This window comes from Oryctolagus cuniculus, chromosome 11, assembly GCF_051225735.1.
Source record: "Oryctolagus cuniculus isolate XC-2025 breed Fujian yellow rabbit chromosome 11, ASM5122573v1, whole genome shotgun sequence".
Taxonomy (NCBI): Eukaryota; Metazoa; Chordata; class Mammalia; order Lagomorpha; family Leporidae; genus Oryctolagus; species Oryctolagus cuniculus.
The window spans coordinates 108,319,252-108,326,672 of NC_142877.1; the positions used below are offsets into that span (position 1 = coordinate 108,319,252).

The 7,421-nt window shown below is 42.2% G+C and overlaps 1 pseudogene across 1 annotated transcript; it reads right to left on the bottom strand.

The window, feature by feature from the left end:
- Nucleotides 1-3,725: 3,725 nt before the first annotated feature.
- Nucleotides 3,726-4,520, bottom strand: LOC138844233 (large ribosomal subunit protein eL29 pseudogene; annotated as a pseudogene). The gene has a single exon (XR_016217005.1). The product of XR_016217005.1 is annotated as a large ribosomal subunit protein eL29 pseudogene (transcript).
- Between the last annotated feature and the right edge of the window lie 2,901 nt (nt 4,521-7,421).

Sequence of the window (7,421 nt, forward strand, 5' to 3'; positions counted from 1 at the left end):
TCTGTGGCATCAGGGAGTTTCTTTATATGACCACTTACCTCTAATATTCTAGGATTCTAAGACCCAGTCCAACCATCTCAATTTACTGTCAGAAAAGTGTCCCAAAATATGAAGTAATTTCCAATTTGGTGCAATAGAGGAGCAGCTGCCTTGAGCTCTGGGCTACCCTGTGCCAGCCAACTCACCATCTTTGGTTCCTCTTCTTCTCCAGTCCCAGAATTCCCGAGTGAGATTTCCCATTTGTGGATTGGTTGGACCCTCAGCCGTGATGATCATTCAACAAGTGGTGACACTGCCTTCCATTGGCTTTTGTTGGACAACTCAATGAGGCTGACTCAGTGATGAAAGAGTTCCTATGGTGTGGGGCAGTGTTGTCCGAGGGGCGTTTTGTGCCAGCAACCCTCTGGGGAGGCCTGTGTCACCACTGTCCTCCCTGGAGATGTCTTGGCCTTGGTGACACAGCTGCTTCTGCCAACGGTTTTGCTCCTTGGCCTATGATGGACAGCAAGCAGCAGACCACCCAAATGCAGGCCTGGTTCCCATTTGCCTGTCGCCATGAGGCCTGTCCACCTCGGCTGCTTGAGCAACACCAGATGCCTGGAAGGAGTCTGGAGACAGAAGCCTGTCTTCTCTGTATTGTTCCCCTGGGTTCTGAATTTCTGTAGCACTCAGAAGCAGAAGTCCACGGTAACATATGGTGTCCTGTGACTTTGGGGAGAAGCCGGAAGCATTGAAGGCACTTCCAAATTCTCAAGGGAAGGAAACAACTTAAGAAGAGAATGAAGAAGCTAGAATCCTGGAGGTGCCATTCTTGGTGCAAAACAGTGTTCCCAGAAAGCAACACAAATGGGTTCTTCTATGCCTGGCGATGCTGGGAGTCTGATTACCATTATGTCTGGAGCCCTTAGGGCTAGAAGCAGGAACAAACTGACATTTGAAAGCTGCCAAGGGTCAGTCTTCATGTCAGAGTAGAAGCAGAATTCATCCCTGGAGTATAGTTGGTCCTGTATTTTGGGAGAAACACAAAATGATAACATGTGCAAAAGCCAAGTGAAAAATTCCTTTCTTTCTTTCCTTTTTTTTCCAAAGTCATTGCATCTCTCAGTTAATTTCACTTTTTTTTAGAAACTTAATTAACTTTAAAGAAGCACTCAAGAATGATACATCTTTTGCGAGCACTTAGACATAACTATAACTTATGAGACATAAGAATAGCCTCCATTTAATACATTAAAAGAAAGGTCTTCCTTTTGCCGTTGGTTCACCCTCCAATGGCCGCCGCGGCCAGCGCGCTGCGACCGGCGCACCGCGCTGATCCGGTGGCAGGAGCCAGGAGCCAGGTGCTTTTCCTGGTCTCCCATGGGGTGCAGGGCCCAAGCACCTGGGCCATCCTCCACTGCACTCCCTGGCCACAGCAGAGGGGTGGCCTGGAAGAGGGGCAACTGGGACAGTATCCGGCGCCCCGACCGGGACTAGAACCCGGTGTGCCGGCGCCGCTAGGCGGAGGATTAGCCTAGTGAGCCACGGCGCTGGCCGAGAACAAGTTTTATCATTAATTAAGGAAGCACTTAACAAGCAATAGAGTTGGACTCTAAGGCATAACTAAAACTTGTAAACATAGAATATCCTTCACTTAATACACTCAAATGAAATCAATCTTTGAGAGCAAACTTTACTGTTAACTTTCATAATACAACTCTTTGAGGACAGAGATCTTGCATGGGAAGTTAGTGCACAGTGACTCTTGTTAATTTAACAATTAACACTCATATTAGTGATCAGTGATCACCTGAGGCTCTTGACATGAGCTTCCTAGGCTATGGAAGCTTTTTGAATCCACAAATTCCTTTAATATTTAGACAAGGCCATAAGCAAAGTAGAAGTTCTCTACTCCCTTCAGAGAAAAGTACTTCCTTCTCTGATGGCCATTTCTTTCCACTGGGACTCACCCACAGAGGTCTTTCATGTAGAGCGTTTTTTTTAACCACAGTATCTTGGTTTTCCATGCCTGAAATGCTCTTGTGGGCTTTTCAGTCAGACCAGAATGCCTTAAGGGCTGATTTTGAGGTCAGAATGCTACTTAAAGCAATTGTCATTCTGTGAGTCTGCTGCAGACACTTAATCCCATTTATATGATCACTTTAACACATAAGATGATATTTTTACCACCCAGCTTAAGTGGATTTGGGGTTCCTTGGCAAGTTTTTAAACTGTACCCTTAGAAGTAAGTCTGTAGGACTGTATGCAGAACTATATATCTTTACAGTTACAAACTTCATGCATGTCTTGATTTCAACTTTAGGAACTTGATGATTTTTCCCACTGTGCCCACCCTCCCACCCTTCCTCTTCCTCCTTCTTTTATTCCTGCTTTTATTTTTTTTTACCAAGATCTATCTACAATTAACTTCATACACATATGATTATCTCTATGTTAAGTAAAGAGTTTAACAAATAGTATGAAAAAAAAAAAACACTGTTCTTCAATAGTCAAGACAAGGACTGTTCAAAGTCATTGCTCTCGAAGTGTCAATTTCACATCTACAGATTACAATTGCAACTGGGGTGAGGTGAAACTTCATTGTGGTTTTGATATGCATTTCCCTGACGGCTAGTGATCCTGAGCATTCTTTCATGTGTCTCTTGGCCATTTGAATTTCCTCTTTTGAAAAGTTGCATAGTTTGCAATAATCTCTTCCATTATATTGGTTGCCTCTTCACTTTGCTGAGTGTTCTTTTGCAGTACAGGAGTGTCTCGATTTGATGTAATCCCATTTGTCTATGCTTTGATTGTGCCTCTTAGATCTTTTCAAAGAATTCCTTGCCTAGGCCAATGTCTTGCCGGATTTCTCCAAGGTTCTCTAATAATTTGAAGGTATCAGATTGTAGATTTAGATTTTTAATCCATTTTGAGTGGATTTTTGTGTAAAGAGTAAGGTAGAGGTCTTGCTTCATGCTTCTGCATGTGGAAATCTGGTTTTCCCAGCATCGTTTGTTGAAGAGACTGTCCTTGCTCCAGGGATTGATTTTAGCTCCTTTGTCAAAGATAAATTGGTTGTAGATGTTTGGATTGATTTCTGGTGTTTCTATTCTGTTCCATTGGTCTATCCATCTGTTTTTGTACCAGTACCAGGCTGTTTTGATTATAACTGCCTTGTTGTATGTCTTGAAATCTGGTGTTGTGATGCCCCCAGCTTTGCTTCTGTTATATAAGATTGTGTTAGCTACTCAGGGCCTCCTGTGTTTCCATATTAACTTCAGCATCATTTTTTCTAGATCTGAGAAGAATGCCTTTGGCATTTTGATTGGTATTGTATTGAATCTGTAAATTACTTTCAGTAGAATGGACATTTTGATGATATTGATTATTTCAATACATGAACATGGGAGATTTTTTCATTTTTTGTGTATTTGTCTATTTCTTTAATGTTCCTTAATGTTTTGTAATTCTCATCATAGAGATCTTTGACATCTTGGTTAAATTTATTCCAAAGTATTTGATTTTTTTCATAGATATTGTGAATGGGATTGATCTTAGAAGTTCTTTCTCAGCCATGCATTATCTGTGTATACAAAGGCTGTTGATTTTTGTGTGTTGATTTTATACCCTGCTACTTTTTTTTTTTTTTTTTTTGAGACCCTGTCTCGGGTTTATTTGTACAAACAGCACAGGAGGACGCTAGCCCCACGCAGACAGCAGCCCAGGGGTCACACCAGTCCTTCTGCCTTTGCATTGGCAGGCAAAGGCTGTTACTAGGGAGCCTTTGCGGGGGGCTGGGCACCTTTGGGAGGAGCCTGAGCCGGAACTGGGGCTGCAGGTGTGGCCTGGGCCTTGGGCTTGGTTTGGGCCTGAGCCTTGGGTTTGGCTTGGGCCTGGGCCTTGGGCTTGCCTTGGGCCTGAGCCTTGGGCTTGCCTTGGGCCTGGGCCTTGGGCTTGCCTTGGGCCTGAGCTTTGGGTTTGGCTTGGGCCTGGGCCTTGGGCTTGGTTTCGGCCTGGGCTTTGGGCTTGGTTTCAGCCTGGGCCTTGCCTTTGCCCTTGCTCTTGATTTGAGCTTGAGCTTGGGCCTTGATTTGAGCCTTGACCTTGCCCTTGATTTGGGGCTCAGTCTTGGCCTTTGCCTTGGTCTGTGGCCGGGACAGCCTGAGACCCCTAGCAATGCGGGCACGGGCACGCCTTCCAAGCTTGGGGTGGGCAATGTAGGCAAGCCGATCGAGCTTCCGGCTGACACCCTTCGGGATCGTGGGCTTTACTTCCTTAGGCTTGACCAGGGCCTTGATAGCTTCAGCACGCGCAGCCATAGCCTTGGCGTTGTTGGCCTGCATCTTCTTCAGGCCCTTCTTGTTGTGCTTCTTGGCAAAACGCATGTTCCTCAGGAACTTGGGGTCCACCCCTTTCAGAGACTCGTATCTTTGTGATCGCGGTTTCTTGATGCCATTTCTGTGCCATTTTCGGGACTGGTTGTGCGTGGTGTGGTTCTTGGACTTGGCCATGTCTGCACCGTAACCCGCGGCTGCCGAAGCGCCTGGGACCGGAAAGCTATACCCTGCTACTTTAATAAACTCTTCTCTATGAGTTCCAGTAGTCTCTTAGGGGAGTCTTTTGGATTCCCAATATATAGCAGCATGTCATCTAGAAATAGGGATAGTTTGACTTCCTCTTTCTCAATTTGTATACCTTTGATTCTTTTTTTTTGCCTAATGGCTCTGGCTAAAACTTACAGGACTATATTGAATAGCAGTGGTGAGAGTGGGCATCCCTGTCTGGTTCCAGATCTCAGCAAGAATGCTTCCAACTTTTCTCTATTCAGTAGGATACTGGCCATGGGTTTGTCATAAATTGCCTTGATTGTGTTGAGGAATGTTCCTTCTATATCCAATTTGCTTAGAGTTTTCATCATGAAAGGGTGTTATATTTTATCAAATGCTTCTCTGCATCTATTGAGATAATTAGATGGTTTTTGTTCTTCAATTTGTTAATGTGATGTATCACATTGATTGATTTGTAAATTTTGAACCATCCCTGCATACCAGGGATTTATCACCCACTTGGTCTGGGTGAATGATCTTTCTGATGTGTTGTTGGATTTGATTGGCCAGAATCTTATTGAGGATTTTTGCATCTATGTTCATTAGGGAGATTAGTCTGTAGTTCTCTTTCTCTGTTGTGCCTTTTTCAGGTTTAGGAATTAAGGTGATGCTGACTTCATAGAAAAAATTTGGGAGGATTCCCTCCTTTTCAGTTGTTTTGAATAGCTTGAGAAGAAATGCAGTTAATTCTTTAAGTGTCTGGTAGAATCTAGAAGTGAAGTCATCTGGTCCTGGGCTTTTCTTTGTTGGGAGGCTCTTTATTACTGATTCAGTTTCCATCTTGGTTATGGGTCTGTTTAGGTATTCTATGTCTTCTTGACTGAATTTAGATAGGTTGTATGTGTCCAGTAATCTGTCCATTTCTTCTGGGTTTCCTGGTTTGTTGGCATACAACTCTTTGTAGTAATTTCTGATGATTTTTTATTTCTGTGGTGTCTGTTGTTATTTTTCCTTTTTCATCTCTAACTGTATTGATTTGGGTCTTCTCCTTTTTTTGGTTAGTTGGGACAATGGTGTGTCAATTTTGTTTATTTTTTGAAAAAACTAGCTTTTTGTTTTGCTGATCTTTTATATTTTTTGTTTCAATTATTTTAAAAGATGTATTTATTTATTTGAAAGTCAGAGTTACACAGAGAGAGAAGGAGAGGCAGAGAGAGAGAGAGAGAGAGAGAGAGAGAGAGAAAGGTCTTCCATCTGCTAGTTCACTCCCCAATTGGCTGCAATGGCCAGAGCTGTGCCAATCCAAAGCCAGGAACCAGGAGCTTCTTCTAGGTCTCCCATGTGGGTGGAGGGGCCCAAGGACTTGGGCCATCTTCTGCTGCTTTCCCAGGCAATAGCAGAGAGCTGGATCAGAAGTGGAGCAGCTGGGACTCGAACCAGCACTCATATGGGATGCTGGCACTGCAGGCAGCAGCTTTACCTGCTACACCATAGTGTCAGCTCCCTTTGTTTCAATTTTGTTTATTTACTAATTTGATTATTTATTTTCTCCTAGTTTTGCGTTTGGTTTCCTGTTGTTTTCCTTGAGGTACATAGATAAGTCATTTATTTGGTGTCTTTCCAATTTCTTGATGTGGGCACCAGTTGCTATAAACTTTCTTCTTAACACTGCTTTTGCTGTATCCCATAAGTTTTGATATGTTGTGTTATTGTTTTCATTTGTTTCCAGAAATTTTTTTTATTTCTCTTTTGGTTTCTTCAGTGGCCAACTGTTCATTCAGGAGCATGTTATTCAGTCTCCATGTGCTTGCATATGTTCTAGAGATTCCTGAGCTGCTTATTTCTAGCTTTATTGCATTGTCTTCCAAGAAGATGCTTGGTATGATTTTGATTTTTAAAATTTGCTGAGACTTGTTTTATGGCCTAGCATATGGTCAATCCTAGAGAAAGTTCCATGCACTGGAAAGAAGAATGTGTATTCTGTGGCTGTAGGGTGGAAAGTTCTGTAGCTATCTGTTAGGTCCATTTGGTCTGTTGTTTCCTTGCTGATTTTCTGTTTGATCTGTCCATTGATGAAAGTAGGGTATTGAAATCCCCTGTCACTATTCTATTTGAGTCTGTGTCTCCTTTTAGATCCCCTAATGTTTCTTTTAAATAGAGAGGTGCCCTGTAATTAGGCGCATATATGTTGATAGTAGTTACATCTTCCTGTTGAATTGATCCCTTAATCTTTATAGAGTGCCCTTCTTTGTCTCTCTTAACATTTTTTGTGTTAAAGTCTATTTTGTCTGATATTAGGATGGCTAAAGCAGCTATTTTTTTGTTTCTGTTATCATGGATCTTTTTCTATCCTTTCACTTTCAGTCTGCATATATCTTTGTTGGTGAGTTGTGTTTCTTGTAGGCAGCTAATGGTGGTTTTTGTTTTTTAATCCAGTCAGCCAGTCTTTGTCTTTTAACTGGAGATTTATGGCCATTTACATTCAAGGTGACATTGATAAGTAACGACTTTGCCCTGCCATTTTCCCATAAATATTCCTATTTTTTACTTTGAATTTCCTTTGTACTTTTACTTGGATATTTTCTGCATTTACCTTCTTTTATAGTGATTACCATGTTTCTGTGTGAAGCACATCCTTAAGCATTTTTTGTAAGGCTGGATGGGTAGTGACAAATTCTTTCCATTTCTATTTGTTATGGAAGGTCTTTATTTCACCTTCATTCATTAATGAGAGCTCTGCATGGTACATTATTCCAGTTGACAGTTTTTTTCTCAAGACTTGGAATGTATCTCGCCATTCTCTCCTAACCTGTAGGGTTTCTGATGAGAAGTAGGCTGAGAGTCTAATTGGAGATCCTCTGAAGGCAATCTGGTGTTTCTCTTGTGCACATTTTA